Genomic DNA, 16,548 nt, shown 5'->3' on the forward strand with positions numbered 1-16,548 from the left:
CTTATCCGCAAACTGTCCACGAGCCAAGAAGTTCAGAACAACCAAGAGTACAAAAATGCAGTTAAAAGTTCATGTGATATGCACGGAGGCTGTACGGGAAACAGTCACAGGAATTGTAAGGCTTGACAGAAAAAAAGCATCTTGCCCCAAGTTAAGAGTACTTGGGAGGCTTATTTAACCTTCACTCTAGCCATTTGCACACAATTTTATGTTATTATTTACAACATGATTGAACTGAAATGTGAATTTGCCATAGCAACCCAGGCTTCAAATGGGGCATAGGTTGCTTTCCAAAATTACAGCACCTCCTTAAAAAGGAGTAAAGAATAGTGCTCTGTGTAATCTGAACTCTTGCAAAATGTTATTAGCAAAACATGGCTTTAATAAACAACACATTTTCCCCAATTCTTAGAGTACATTTAATAAGGAAAGGTTGCAACAGCAAAAAAATATAATATGTATTTACAAATATATATAAAATGAGCTGTTTCAGCTTAATCCATTTTTGAGGAAATTTTTTGAGGAAAAAAATTAAGATGGTGGACATACAGCTGGCAATGGTAAGACTAAGGCCCTGTGGGACATTTACATGGTGTGGGCGAGGGTTTCTGTGCCACTGCCTTCTTGTTTTGCTGTAAGGAAAACAAAACAGTGACAGGTCATACATTCATTCATGCATTTTACTCTTTCCATTTAATCAGTCCTTTTGCCAGAAAAATAATGGAGCATCCAGCAGATGACATAATTGTACATAAATAAATATTTATTCAAATCCCCTACTTGCAGTCACTTCCCACTAACAAAATACCAGAGTCAGCTGGGTTTCTGGAAAGCAGAATGTGTCCAGACTTTTTGCTAGGTTATGCAGAATTATGCTTGTTTAACTGGGCTTTTGAAAGTCTCATATAGTTGTAAATGTATATGTTTGTGTGTGTGTGTATACCCGTGTGTCTGTCTATCTATTCATATTAAGTGATACAAAACTTGGACTCGCACATCCATTTCACTTTTTTCCTGTTATTCTCAGGTAGACATTAATAACAAGATTTATCCTAAGCATAACCATACGTAACGTTTTCTATTGTGGTCATCAATTTCATGTAACTGATGTACGTCTTTTTTTTTAAGCTGAGTTTGAAGAGATTCAGCCATGTGTATGTCTGACATGAGAAAAGACCTATATGAAAAGGAGCAACCTTTTCACTCTCTCTGCAAATTATTTCTTGTGATTAAAGTGACAATGAAAATAAGGCAAATCACAGCTATTTGTTACCATTTTTAGAAGCAAGCCAAGAACCCAAGCCCTGTATCGAACGAGTACTACAAAGGGTGAGATAACCCATGTCTCTCCAAACACTTCTAGAGATGTTTAGGAATTTGTTTTCAATAGGAGATAAATGGGAGCTTCTTCTGCACCTAAGAGTGAAGAAGCAGCCCCAAGCCTCTGACTTTTTGAATTGCTACGCTACCGTAAGCTTTCTTTTACAATGCAGGCCAGTGTAAACGATAGAGGGTACTTGGGGCACAGTGGTTGCCAGATTTACTTCTATGCATCTCCAGTATCCAAGCTAGTAGTCTAGACTCAGAAGAAATGCAGCTTCAGAGCTTGAAAGGCCAGTGGCGGAACCTATTTTGGACCTGCTTTTTGTTGCGATGCAAGTTGCACCAGAAGCTTTTACTGGCAATGGGAGATGCCCAGATGCGGAGCTCAGAAGAGTTGACTCATTTATTCCTTGTACACATGGGCACAGTTAACCTATGGTGGACACACCAGCCCTGCTGGGTATCATCTACAGAGTCTCAGTCTGGCTGGTTTAACTCATCTACTTTCAGACTTTCTGTTCATTGTAAACAGAGACCTGGGAATCTGGACACAGCATTTTTTGCAGATATTTGTGTCTTTTCCTCTTTATTTCTAGTTCTCTCTTTCAGGATGTTACAAGATAATATTAGAACATGCTTCAGCCTCAAATGTCAGCTTCCCATTTGCAATTCATGATATAAACTGAAAATTTCACAGGATAAAAGCACATCCTATGGATTGGCTTAATTCCACTATCCTTATTTTAGATTCTTGTAAGTTAATGAAAACCACAGCAGGTTTGAATTTTGTTTTGCTTTTTAATCTAAAGATATTATTTGTTTTGGCTTAAAGGGAAATGTAAGAAATACTGATATACTTAAAGAGAACACATTTAAGTGCTTTCTGAGGACAGCAAATGAACCTTAGCAGTGAGATCCTGCTGTATGTGAGTCTCTAAAATTGCAATGTACAAGTGCTTTACTGGGATGTAAGTATAGGGGTGTAAAATTAGTTACATGTCCAAATGTGTGTAATCCAAGATGATATCCAGTCAAAAATGGCTAATGCATAAGGAAAAAATTATTTTCAAAATTTAAAAGAATCAGTTTATACTCTCATCCAAGATTTCTAGTGACATCACACACCATGAAACAATAAAAGCTAATAAAGCTTGTTCACTTCAATAGAAGTTTTAAAGTATGTTCAGAAAGACCTTCCCTCATCACTGCTGCCTGACTTCAGCCTTGAAATCCTAAATCTGACAGGCGTTCACTTCTTTTTTTACTTCTCTTTCAACCACACAGGACAGCATCTTTGCTTTTCCTTCCCAGCTTGCACTCACAATGTGCATCAGCCATACCAACACTCTGAAATATTTTATGTAGAGCATTCCCCATATTCATTGGGAAATACTAGAAACTGATGCAAGTCCTGATGTAAGTTTTCAATAAAATAATGAAATTAGATCCTAGCTAGCTAGGAACAGTGCACATTTGATTTCAGAGCTCCATAACGCCATGGCTACAGCAGTATAATTGCATAGGTCTCAGCATATGTGAAACTCAGGAGTTTTACTCAGAAACATAAACTGCAGTTCCCGGAGGTAAAGTGAAATATTTATCAATTGTGTGTATCAGAGTTCGTCTTCTTTGAAAGAATATACATTATAGAGAGATACTTCTGATACCTGATATATGGGTCTTCTTTCAGGGAATCAGTGCCGTGTAAGTATTAAAAGAAATGTTCCATTCTCAACCTTACACAAAGGCAGAGTCTTTTTTGGCCTTGGTCTTCACAGAGTAAATTCATTAGTTTGAACTGTGCTTTTATGAATGCTAAAAGTCAGGAAAAAAAGCCAGGACCGAACCCCATAATGCCTTGTGCTATTTGGAAAAATTTGCTTGTCTATCCTTTAAGCTCCCTGGGACAAAGTCTGTCTTTCCAGTGGTTTCAGACTGTGTACAAGACAATAGAAACAATGCTGGAATATAATAAATGCTTAACAATATTAACAGTGCCAGTGGATTCAGTTCTGGTCCATGTAATTGCAAAGTGTGTCCAGATGCTGCAGTGATACATACCTTGTAAATGCATATAATGATAAACAGATAATAAAGGTTGAATTAAACAAGTCAATGGTTTTGGCCTTGTTGCTGGCTGGCAGTTAGGGAGTGTACGTGAAATAAACCATCACAATTAGCGCTGATTGGCACTCTACCATCTCCAAGGAGATCCAAGATGTTGACTCTCTCGGTTCCAGGAATGGTCCCTCTGGGGCAGCGTTCAATGCCTTGACAGGTTGGTGCAGTAAAACCTTAATGCATAATGCCCAAACTTTTTATGATTTGCCAATTAATTTCAACTTTGGGAGCTGTCAGTTGAACCCCTTTTCCAACACATAAAGGAAAAGTGCTTTTTAAATGGTTTTCTCACAAAATAATTGCAGAAGGATGATTAGTTCCAACACAAAACCCAGCCACAGGTTTATTAGGTACCTAAAAGGAGATATAGGCCTTCCTCCTAATTTGTCATCAACATGTTTATTTATCTCGTGGTGTCCCATGTCTCAGGCACTGAACAGACCATCCTCGTAAGATTAGCGGTACATCCACCCTGTATAAGCTATTTAACTCTATTCAATTATATAAAAAAGTTTAATCTAAACCAACAGCAATGCAGGGTAACTGTAGGCTAGCCTGGGTACGAGTTAGCTCAGCAGTGCCAAAAGATTCCCTGTCTGTTTCTTAACTATCCATATTTCAAGTCTCCTGTGTAAGAACATTTGTCTGATTCTTATTCTAAAACTAGATGACAGGGTTTCCACAAAGGTATGTCAATACCTACTTAATATTAAAGATGAACGCAGGTGTTTCATGAAAATATGATGCACTTGATAATAGACTTTATTGATGTTTCTCTGGAGGTCCAAAGATGCTGTGATGGAAGGTGTAATGACCATTCAAGGTATCAGTGATAGTAGTATGGTAGTAGTCCCCATTTTCCTGCTTTCTTTGAATTACAGGACATGCAGGCCTATTTGAAATAAAAAGGAAGGACACTCCTGATATGGGAACATGCCTTCTGTAGGAGGGCATTGATGGGTAGGAGGCTGTTAGAGTAAAGGGAGCTAGAAGACAGCTGAATGAAACCCGAGACAAAAAGGAAGTTCTTCGTGCTAAATGATTAAAACTAAGGCACTTTGCCAAAGCATGTATGCATCATAGCACGCTGTGCATTTGAGTGAAGAAATCCCCCAAGTTCCACTTCTTGCACATTCACAGATCAACTTTGAGCCATCAATTATCCCCAACAACGTGCCCAGGACCGCTGCTGTCAAATGCGCAGTAAAGCCTCCTGCCCACCGAGGCCCATTTGAGGATCTGGACTCTGGTTTCTCCTGGAATTACATTTTTGAATGTGTGTGACACAACAGACTGCATTATAATGAGTGTAGATTTCAAAACTTGGCACTAGTGCCCGCTCTTTTTCCAAAGTCAAGTGTAAAGTCTTAGGGCCCTATTAATGAAAAATCCATCCCATGGCTGGATCACAGAAAAAGGAGGGCCTCAAATTATGAGCAGGATCTGTTATAAAAGCCATGTGTTCATGTAAAAATATGATGGAATATGGGCACAGAAAGTTACATGTGGATTTCACTAGATGCATAGGGATTCCTGGTATGCATGTAAATTTATATGTTGTACTTAGAGACACAATGCAAAGGGTCAGGAGGCTGTAAATATGTTTCCTTGCTGCATAAAGTAGGGTGATGAACAATGACATGAACAAAATCCCTGAAAATCAAGGTTGAGGCCAAACACAATTGTCTGTGCATGGACAGTAGAGCTAAAGAACTCAGCAAAGATAAAACACATGATATCTAGCAAGTCTTACTTTTCTTTGACCTGCCTAATGTTTTTGTTTCCAAAGTATGAAACCAATTACTTTTGCTTGATATATCAACCAAGCTCCCTGAACAACCTGGGGACCTGTTAAGAGCTCATACCTGTCTGAGTATTTGACATAGGCTGCAGTAGTCAACACCTGTTATTTTTAGAAAGATAGTTAAGAAGTCCTAAAATATAAATGCATACTAGGAGTAGGTTATTGTTCTCAGGAAAAATAATTGTTTTCCCAATGATTTCAGCAAGTTAACATACTCACTTTTATTTCTTTTTACTGTTTTAATCAAAGAGTTCTGGAAAAGATAAGACAGAAGAATTTTCCATCAGAAAATATCACTGCATTAATATCTCTAGCCTTAGCCAACTTGTGCAAAGCAGACTATTCTCCTTTTTGTAATATGTTTCATTTCCCCTACATCTCTGCTCATTCTTTCGTGGACAGCCTGGATTACAATATAGTGTTTTAGGTTGGTTTGGTTGTTTTTTTTTTTTAATGTCAAGGCAGGCTGGGTTCATGCTGCTCCCTTTCCGCAAATTGTACTTGTAGCCTAACCCGCTCAGCTCTCATAGCTGCATGTGTGCAGTCTTTGCCTCCTGTTAATCCCCGGCGTGATGGGCTTTGTAAAAGAGACAATGCAGAAGTCATGAGAGGACGCTCTAGGAAGGAGATTTGAGGCTACTTTTGTAAGGCTGCTTTCAGAAGAGTCCTTTCTCCTTAGCATATACATCGTCCTACTGTCAGGAAAGGCACGGAGAGGAGTGAGGCCAGAGCATACGGTCCTTTGGCAATTCTGGGTAAAAGAGCTTTGCTTTTTGGACTACTTGAATTTGCCATAATTTATGCCATCCCAAAGCTCCTAAATCACATCTAAAGCAGCTCCATCCTCTTTGGTATGGATTTTCATTAAAAAGCATGAAACATGAGCCATTGTGAGTGAAAACTAGTCTTTCTCACCAACATGCAAACCTCAACTGTTCTATAGATGAAACACTCAACGCGACAGCAGCTTTCAGCTTTTTACAGTGTAAGCATGGCACGGCAGCTGGAGGAAGTGTTAAGCCAGCTGATTCGAGCAAGGACGTCCAGGATCTACACAGGACGTGTAGATCTTCAGCATTGCTAATGCCGCTTAGATTTTACACATGAGCGTGAGGACAAATTTGAGCTCCAGAAGCAAAGCTTCACATTACGTCATGACAGAAATACCGCCTACCTGCGCTGCCAGCCAAACACTGCTGGTAAGGATTACCTTAATGCTATAGAATAAGTTGTGTCAAAGTATAACGGCCTTCAACAAAGGAAAATGGGAATTAAAGCACCTTTGCTCGGATTCTACTTTCATACTACCGGGGTCTTTAGGCAGAACGTGTGCAGGGGGGGTCTTGGGAGCTTAGAAATGGAGGGGAGTAGAAACCGTTGTCATAGTCATGGTCTTCCATATACATTCAGATTTCATTAAGTGGTCTATTAATTGCTGGTACCAGTATAACAGAGGCAAGAGAGTGAATAACTAAGTCTGTTTGTACAGTCAAAAAAAAGGAGGAAAATAAACACCACCAAAGCTGTAAATACGTCACAAAAGGTTCAAAAAAGTATGTTTCCAGGGGAAAAGAGGGTTTCACTAAAATTATGACTTTAGCTCTGGAAAAGAATTCAGCTAGAGCACAGGTGGTTGTCATAAAAATTGTGTTTATTAGGAAAAATCACAGTGTTGTCTGTTGCAAAGTAGGAATAATTCTGTCCAATACCTTCTAAGCATCCCAACTGGCAGGTTTTATTTAATAAACTGGGGTAATAAATACACTGTATAACCACATGATGTATGTGTAATATTACTATACATGTATAAAGCATTGTAAACATAAGGGGGGTTTTGTACAGTATGTTCTATGAGAAATCCACTCCATCTGAAAAAGTTTATCACTGAAAAGACAAGATAGGTTACAATTAATGTGCATAGACTGACATAAAGTCCAATACTGCAAGATGTTGCTGAGCTTTCTCGCTTGCTGCTATCACTAGGACTGCAAATTCCTTGAAATCGTTGCTTAAGCATTTTGCAGGAGATAAGCGTTCCTTACATCCTTAACATTTTCAGAAAGAGAACTGAGTCTGTATTTCCATGGACAGATGGCTCAGACAACATAGCTAATGCTGTTTGGGATTTATGTGGAACAGCAGGATAGATGGATTCCCTTTATATATCATCCAGCTAGAAAAAATGTAAAATTATGAAAGGGCTCCCTCTGTCCCTTCTTGCATAGGCGATAAGAGTGAGGAGGAAATGACATTTGGATTTTCTACTACATGCAGTTGCAAGCTGTCTGGAAAATGACTGCTTTTGCATGTGCGTTGTAGAACATATGTACAGCTATGTACATTTTTCCCTCAGATACTAGGTAGGTGTTAACAAAACAGCTGAACAATTTATGAAATCGGTTTTGTCTATTTTTAGTTTTCCCTTCCACAAGGTCTGCACATTCTGTTCTGTAAGCTGTAGACATTTTTAGCTGTGACTGTCAGTACAACGTACACTTCTGTTCTGAAAACTGAATATTGTACTATTGATGCCAGGAGGTCCTAAGTAGAAAACAAAACAAAACAAAATGAATAAATCAATGATGATAAACAACAACAACAAAACAAACAAGAGCACTCTTTTCTTGCCATCTTGCAAAACAAAATCCTTCAGGCATGATTTATTAGTAAAGCCAGCTACGGACAGTTAATAGTGTACATCTGGATCTAATGAACAAATGCACAGCCAAAATCAATTTTTTTTCCCAGGGTTTAAGTGAAGTAATTCATCTGTACTTTAACAAAAGCTTTTATTTCCACGCGAAGAGGTGGGCAGCCATTCAATCAGACTGAATGACTGAAACTGTTTCAGTCAGTTAAATTGCCCAATATTTTCATGTTACCTTGAGAAAAAAAAAGGAGAGCATGTGTGTGCCATTTCGACATAAGGAAATGAATGTCTCTACCTATAAGATTTATAATATATATAAATGTGTATACAAATATTTATGAATCTATTATACACAGAGTAAGTAATACACTTGCATTAACATGAAACATCACAATGAATTAGGATCATAAATAATAGAAAGTCTATGTGGGACGAAAAGGCTGGGATATTCTTTACTCAGCTCTAGAGCCTTCTGGGCAGAAAAGCTCATTTTGAAAGCAGATGCTCCTATCTACTATAACAGAATTTCTGTTTAAGTTTTTGAGTGGGTGTTCACTGCTTTCAGCTGGCAGTGAGGATTTTTAGCAATGCCTCCCATCATTAATTGCCCAGATTTTGTAGCACGCGCATGAGTAGAAATGGGAGGACCCGTGCTTAAGGAAAAAGCTCAGTAAGAATTTCTCTCTGGCATGTATATAATATTTCAGTACCTCTAAGCGATGCAAGGAGGCTTACTGAAGTCAATAGAACTACTGACATGTTTAAAGTAAAACACGTGTGTGATTGTTTGTAGAACTGGAGTCCATGATTTTAATTCTCTTTAACAGTGGCTTAACTCTTAATATCATGCAGCTAGCAGGCTGCTTTTCTTTTACTCCTTTTTTTTTTCTTGGAAGCATGCCACAATTCTTTTAAAGAAGCTTTTGAATTAGTCTAGCATCACAGCTAAGCAGCAGAATATCAGGCACTGTTGTGGAGTTTTTCCAATTAATTTAGGATTTGCAGTTAAATATAGGTGACACAATTTAACATATGACTAATCCATGAACCATTAAACAGCAAAATTTCAGTGGAGGGGCTTCCTTTAAAAAAAAAGACAAAATGTTTCAAACTTATGCCAAACATTCGCAGGATTGTTAGCAGCAAGAGGCTGAAGGAAAGCTGGATAACTGCAGATAAAGCAACTGAAGATAAAGCTGATGGATCATTTAAATCATCAAATAATGACTGATGACTTCTTCATATTCAGATAGCCTTTACTGACTTTGTTACAGCTTCACACTCTTTTTTGTTTCCAAAAATCTGTTACAACAGGAGATCTCTCTGAAGAAGATGGGCCTAGTCAGTAATTTTTTTCTTGCTCTGGAACTTAAATTGACACATTTTTTCATGCAAAAAATTTGGCTGGAGCTCGCAACTGTACAGGAAAAATAAATCTTCTGTAAGACGTATTTGCGTTGATAATTGGCATGGCTATTCTTACACATTATTCATTTTCTGTGAAGCGCAAATCTTTAGGTTAAAAAAAGCTAATGAAAAGAAGAGAGAAAGTACTTTCATCCTTTTAGTTTAGCTTCTGCACGTTGTAAAGTGATCGGATATGACAGCAATGGAAACTGAAAAAAGTGACACAATAATAAGATATTTATATCCAACTACGCAAAAAGCTAAATAGGCTAAATATTGACTTCACTGTCTTTATTCCTTCTAAATGTTGCCCAGAGTGGCACACAAGACAAAGAATTATTCAGCAGACTAATAAGGGGAATTCTGCATGCCTCCAGCCAACCTTACTTTGTGTGCCAGTAGCTAAAATGGACCATATTTGGGTACTATATCTAGTTTTGACCATAATTTATTATCTGATCTTGGCTAGTGCCCAATAGCTATTTTTTATATGCAGTTTTTATACAGCAGTTTTCATGCTGTATTGGAAAAGCCTGCAGTCTAGCTTTCCGCGCTATCAAATAGAAAACTGTAAACATATGAGTAGTACCTAAGAGGAGCTACTACCATTCACACTACTGTGGTTGGGTAAGTCTTCCTTGTTCCCAAAATGACATTCTACAGCATTTCCTTAAGTTATACATTACTTCCTTTATCGTATATCTTAGTAACTGACAAAATGAATATATAAGATACATGAAATATCAGATCCACTTCCTGTTTGAAGTACATGAAAGTACTGAAACACTGCAATAGGTAGGATAGGCTAACTGCTTCCAGCCACTGCTTAGGGATCCAATGATCATAGCTGCTCTTATTTATAATGAATGCCCCAAAGTATTTAACTTACAATTACAATGCTTTATAATCATGACTCTTTTTTTTTAATAACCAGAAAGAAGAAATCAATGACTTCATAGATTAAAGGACTCAGACTTCCCCACCCCCCCCTTTTTTTTTTAAGAAAAGAAGCATTGGCATAATTTTCAGCTTTGACTGCTTCGAAGGACAAAATTAAGAATGGCAGCTATTTTAGTGGGGGCTCAGCTAATTGTATATCTGGAGATGTAATGAAGCTCTGAAATATTTCTTCCTCCTGGGAGGTGAGAGTTTTGGCTATTACAATAGCTTACTTCTTTCACGCTTGACAGTTGAAGAGCTTTTTTAAATAATGGCAGGAAGTCCAGAGCTTTTCTATGTACTCCTTTCCTTTCAGTATGCCGGATGCCCTGGCACTAGAAAGCCTTTGAAACCTTCTCCTGTTTCTTCAACACCTGATGGTGATTGTTCAACTGGAGATTTACAGCTGACCTGAAACTCAAACTTTCAAATAGCTGAAGTTACAGAAGCTTCAAATGGTGCTGGATTCATTGGAGTGATAGTGTTATCGTCATCCTATGGCTGCTGAACAGTGAAATGAGATGGTAATTTCTGCATTCCAGCGGTCAAATCTTCCTACCATCAAAAACACCAACACAACTCAAAGAAAAAGCTATTTAGAGACCTTGTCTTCCGGACACGTTTGCATATGTTTGAGCTCTAACCACATCAGTAACATTACTAGCTTTAATGGAATATCTCCTGTGATAGTTTATCGCATGCCTAAGAACTTGCAGGATGAAGGCCTCGGTTAGTTATCTTCAAGGGGAAGCAGCCCAAGAAGCAGTGATCAGGGAAGAAAAGAGGCTTCCTCCCCCTGCTCTTGGAGACAGTCCCATCCTGTCAGGGCTGAGAAGAACTGGTGAAGCCAAATGGCGGTGACGGTGGGGGGGCATCTCTGCAAAACGTTTGTGGCCTGGGCAGTGTTTTCTTTCACAGAATGGCAGAATCATGAGTGGCTGAAGTTGACAGGCACTGCTGGAGATTGTCTAGTCTAAGCTACGTCAGCTAGAGCAGGTTGCTCAGGACCATGTCGAGTTGGGTTTTGAATATAGGCAAGGATGGAGACCCTACCACCTCACTGGAAAACCTGTGCCACTGTTTGATCACCCTCACAGTAAAAAAGTTTTTCTTAGGGAACCTCCCGTGTTTCAGTTTGTGCCCATTGCCTCTTGAACTGTCACTGGGCACCAGCGAGAAGAATCTGGGTCTGTCTTCTTTACTCCATTGGGTATTTATACACATTGATGAGATCCCCTGAGCCTTCTCTGCTCCAGGCTGAGCAGTCCCAGCTCTCTCAGCCTCTCATGGGGAAGGTGTTCCAGCCCCTTCATCATCTCTGTGGCCCTGCGTGGGACTTGCTCCAGTATGTCCTTCTTTCTCCTGCACTGGGGAGCCCAGCAGTGGACCCAGCACTCCCGATTTGTCTCACTAGGACTGAGCAGAGGGGAAGGGTCAACCCACCCTTGGCCTGTTGGCAACTCTGGCAATGTTCTGCCTAATTCAACCCATGGAGCTGCTGGCCTTCTTTGCAATAAGGGTGCATTGCTTTCAGTAAAGGGGATATGGGTCTGCCAAAATCTGGGGTCCTTTCAGAGACTGTAGTTGCTCAGGCATTACGAAGGTCTTAAGTTGCACATAAAACTCTAAACCACTCCCTTATCTGTCCCCTTGTCTCCCTTCCATTCACTGTTCCTAAGATACCAGTAGTATGCGAGAGCCAAGAAAAAAAGATGCAAGTTCTTTATATGAACAACTTCATATCTAACGTTCAGGAATGGAGGTTTTCGTTGCTACTTGCTTCTTTAAAGCCACAATAGACTGCAAAATTGCAAAACAAGTGTTCCTGCGGTTATAAATAAAAGGGGCGATAAGGTTGGAGATGATTTATATCTGTAGGAAGGACAAGTTACTGTAGATACACAAAAGGAAAGCCATGAAGCTTTATTAACTAAGACGTAAAAGGATTGCATAAGGGATGAAGTTCCCTGATGTAATAACAGTGAAAAAGGAAAAGTTATTCCAGAGATGAAACTAGTTCAACATCTGAACAATACTTTCAAACTAAAATACTCTCTCAGTAGTAATTCTTTCTCTCATTAGTTTTGTTATTACTATCATCATCAATGTCCCTATTCAGATGTGAACATGATAGTAATTCCCACATCTGTAAGAACAGGCTTTATGTGGAAAAAGGAAGAATTAAAAGGAAAATCCTTTGGCAGGAAATGTCTTTTGTCTTTTTTCAAAAAAAAGAGAATGGTGGTATTACATTGTCAAAAAACAACCCCAAATCTGGGCAAAGATGGAGTATAATTTATTTTGTGAAACAGTAATAAGTAATAAGCTAGGAAAAGAGAGATTAAGAGTGTCTTTGAGAATATTAAATTGTGGTATATCTTGAATTATCTTCCTGAAATTATTAAAATAATATTCTTAAAATTAATTTAGTCTGAATTATTGTAACAGAAAAACAGTATCTAACAGTAACTGACTATCAGCATCTTGCCTCTACTCTGGTGTCTACAGCTTATTGTAGTAAATAACAAATGTACAGAGGCATACAGGAATCCTACTAAGTCTAGCAAGAATGAACCTGTGCTTAGGAACAAACTTAAACGACATTGCCTAAAACTAGCTTGGTGGCCTAGTTTTTAGGCTGAAAAGAATATGTTGCAAACACAGGTCAGAAGGTCACTTGCACAGTTTTCTTTAAAACCTAAAGCAGTTATTTAGATATTAAGTTGTGTAAATCTTGAATATAAACAAACTGAAATTTCATTGGTACCCTATATTTGTACAATAATACTGTTTATGCAGGTGGATTGCTATCTACCTTCCTAACTTTCTATCCTGTCATATATTATAAAAAACCCCTGCCACCGTCCCAACCCTGGTCTGTGTGTTTGCAAGCAAAATGTGCCATGAAAAAGAAAATACCTGAAAACACTATTTACCAGAAATCTTTGTACTTCCCTTTAAGCAGCAAGAGGTAAAAAAAAAAAAAAAAAAAAAATTTATTCAAACTATAAATGAAAAAGTCTATCAAATGAACTAGACATTCTCTTTCTGCATTTAGGATAGTTCAGTACAGCACATTTTCAGTGTTGCTTAGCCTTTGGGTACTTTATGTCCTGGAAATATAGGAGAATGTTCTAGCAGAATCCTATAAATAAAAGATGTCTGTGGGTTTTTTTCACTAAGACCCCCACCCCAAACCTTAAAAATTACTTGTAGTTTAAAACTTTTTACAGTTTATCAAGTTACATTGAGAAGAATGTTTTTACCACTATTTTATGATAATCCATAATATAGAGTTTTATAAGACAATTTTGAACTAAAGCATCTTCAATAAAACATAAAATAATGACTTTGTAGGAGCAAAAATCTATAAATAACAAACAGCCACTTTTGCAATGCTTGTGAACAGGTTTACCGTATCAATGTACATAGTTGTAATACAGACCAGTCAATAAAACAGGGAGCCTCTAACTTTTTCATGCTCAAACAACTTAAATGTTGCTTTTTAATAGCTTTTGACTCAGGCTTTCTTCCTGCCCTTCTGTTTAAGGGGATCGAAGCTTGCACTATTAATAATTGCTCTTAGAAAAATAGCAATAAAATATTTTTAGGTTAAAACCAACACAGATTTTTTGGGCAGGGCAGGTTTAGCCAAACATTTTATGTGTCGAGATTAACACAAAAGATGGTAGAATTGTTTTAAAGATAGATTGCTTGAAAATTATCCCTGCTTGTATCATGAATGCAACACTTGTGTTTCAGCCATAAAACTGCATCCTGAAGAGAATCCCTTACAATTTTCCAAACAGCAACAAAGTACTACATTTTAAAGGGTATTCTTTAAAAAATAGATAAGTTTCACAGTAGTGATTTTATATCAGATGTTTTAAAACCTGTGTTAAGGAGAAGCAGTCCTTTTGGCATCAGGGAAGCAATGTTGAAATCTGAAGCTGCAGTTTGCTTGTGCTTGCAGAAAGTGGTATAGCTCTTCTCTTTACTTTCACAGTGCCTATACTACACTACAGCAAATGAAGATGTAGCTCTTCATTTTGTTAAATAGACGGCTTGGAAAATACAGCCCCCAAAAGGATGATAACTATCTGTCATTTCAAAACACAGCACTAACTGTGCCAGTTCAAAGCAGATGTAGCAACACAGGCAGAAACATTTATTAGCATTTACGTATCTAAAAAGGCAGGCGTCTGCCAGGGCTCTCCAAGGAGCTCCCCACCCATAAATATCTAAATACTGGTTTGATGAGCACTGCAATGTCTAAGCCATGTGAATCCTAATGTCCAAAGATACTTCCAGCTCCGAGTGGGTGAATGGGCTCTAAACCCAGGACAGCTCTGGCTGGAGCTGCCTGATGAAGCACTGAGGTGAGAAACTCAGAAGGAGCTTCAGCAATGAACTGGGATGTTTGTGAGCTTTCACGGGTCCTCCTTCTTTATTCGTCATATTTCGTGATAGGTCTCCCAAGCCGTGGAGTGCAATTGTGGCATCTGAAGCCTTAAAAACAGAGAACCAGCAGCTCCGAAAGGAATTACGAAAATACCTGAACTGCAGTATGAGTTTAGCTGAAGCTGAAATGATCTGTATACATGAATGATTTGTCTGAAAAGTAGACACACTCCAGGGTTCATGCAAACAAATTGAATTTGCATGGATGATTACAAGTAGGGCTGGGACAATGACTCACTCAAGAATCTATTGAAACAATAATTTGGGACTAATATTTCCAATTACTTGCTCAGCTATAGTCATGACAGTTCCAGCCTCTTCTGCTGCTTAAAATTTATAACCTTAATAGTGCTACAGACTATATTTAAATATTCATTTTAATACCAATTCTAGATATGCTAGTAAAAAAGAGCATTATGTCATAGGAGTGGTGAGTTAAAAAGTAGATCTATATAAGAAAGTGCTATCCCTTTTAAAAAAAAAGTTTTAAAAATAAACCAAAGAAGAAATTACTTTTTTCCTATTCTTTCGTTGAACAGCATAAGGAATGTAGTAAGTTACTGAAAGTCTGTTGTAAGATACTAAAGAATAATTAAAAGAAATCACAGAAAAAATACTCAACGTTATTACTATTTGCATAGTTTACAATTATTTCTACATAATTCTACAGACTTCGTCCCCATTACATTCTATAAAAACTTCATGATAATGGATATATGATTTTTATATATATTTACACATATGTTTATATGTGTATGTTTATATATATATTTGTGTGTGTGTGTATGTATGCATTGCCTTGAGGATTTATACTGGAACTTATTTAAGACATTAGAGAAAATACTTATGCAATAGTCATGAAAGCCTTATTGTGGACTCACTCACCATCTGTTCGCTACAACTGACTTCCAGTAAAAAAGAGAGGGTAATACAGAAAAGGTTTATTGTAAAAGAAAATTGCATTTCATTAATATGAGTAGTATTTCCTTGTTTAGAGCTTTAAAGTAATATAGAACACACAATATAAAGGATTAGTTGAGCATAGAACTTCTTGCTATCACTCATGAGCTACAAGACAAAAAAAAGCTGTTTTTCTCATATTGTCCTCTCTACACAATTGCACTTCTTCATACCATTTACTCAAAAAGGTAAATTTTCTTTTGGCATCCTGGCATGTTAGAAACTTCTTTCAAGCACATGGAACATCTTGTTTTTCCATTTCAGCTCTCCACTGCATGAATAACCAGAGTAGTAGTTGGAGAGTTGTTCTTTGGAGAAGGAAGCTTTTTGTGTGTTCATCTGAAACAAGCAATGTCATGATGCAAGAGATCTGTATGATAAATACTATTTGGAATGAAAAGTTTAATAAGTACAGATATTATCAGAGTTGTTCTTTAGCCCCAAGTGAATATTAATGGCATGTGTTTTGTATTTCATGATACACTTTTTGAGAACTCTTAATTAACGGAAAATACTTCCATTCTCGGAAATGTGCAGTGCTTGCTGTTGAGTAAGATTTTGTGTAAAAGTAATGTGATTTGAATAATTATTTTTTGGCTGTCACTGTGAAGTTACTTAGAAGACCTCAGCTAGATACTTAATGCATTCAGTACTTATTGTTTTGAAGCCTTTGCTATCCTCAAGTCAGCCTTCCAAATCTAAGGGCACCTTAAAAACAAGATGGAAAGCAATAAACATAAATAAATAGCAGTGGTTTTCTGTTAGTATCTAATAACTCTGCTTTTGTATTGAGGTGGTAGCCATTGGATGTTGAGTTCAAAACAGACTGTAACACTCTTATTTCCTAAGTAAGCGCAAGATCACCAAATGGTCCTCTCAGTTA

The sequence above is a fragment of the Haliaeetus albicilla genome, chromosome 1, assembly GCF_947461875.1.
Source record: "Haliaeetus albicilla chromosome 1, bHalAlb1.1, whole genome shotgun sequence".
NCBI classification, from domain to species: domain Eukaryota; kingdom Metazoa; phylum Chordata; class Aves; order Accipitriformes; family Accipitridae; genus Haliaeetus; species Haliaeetus albicilla.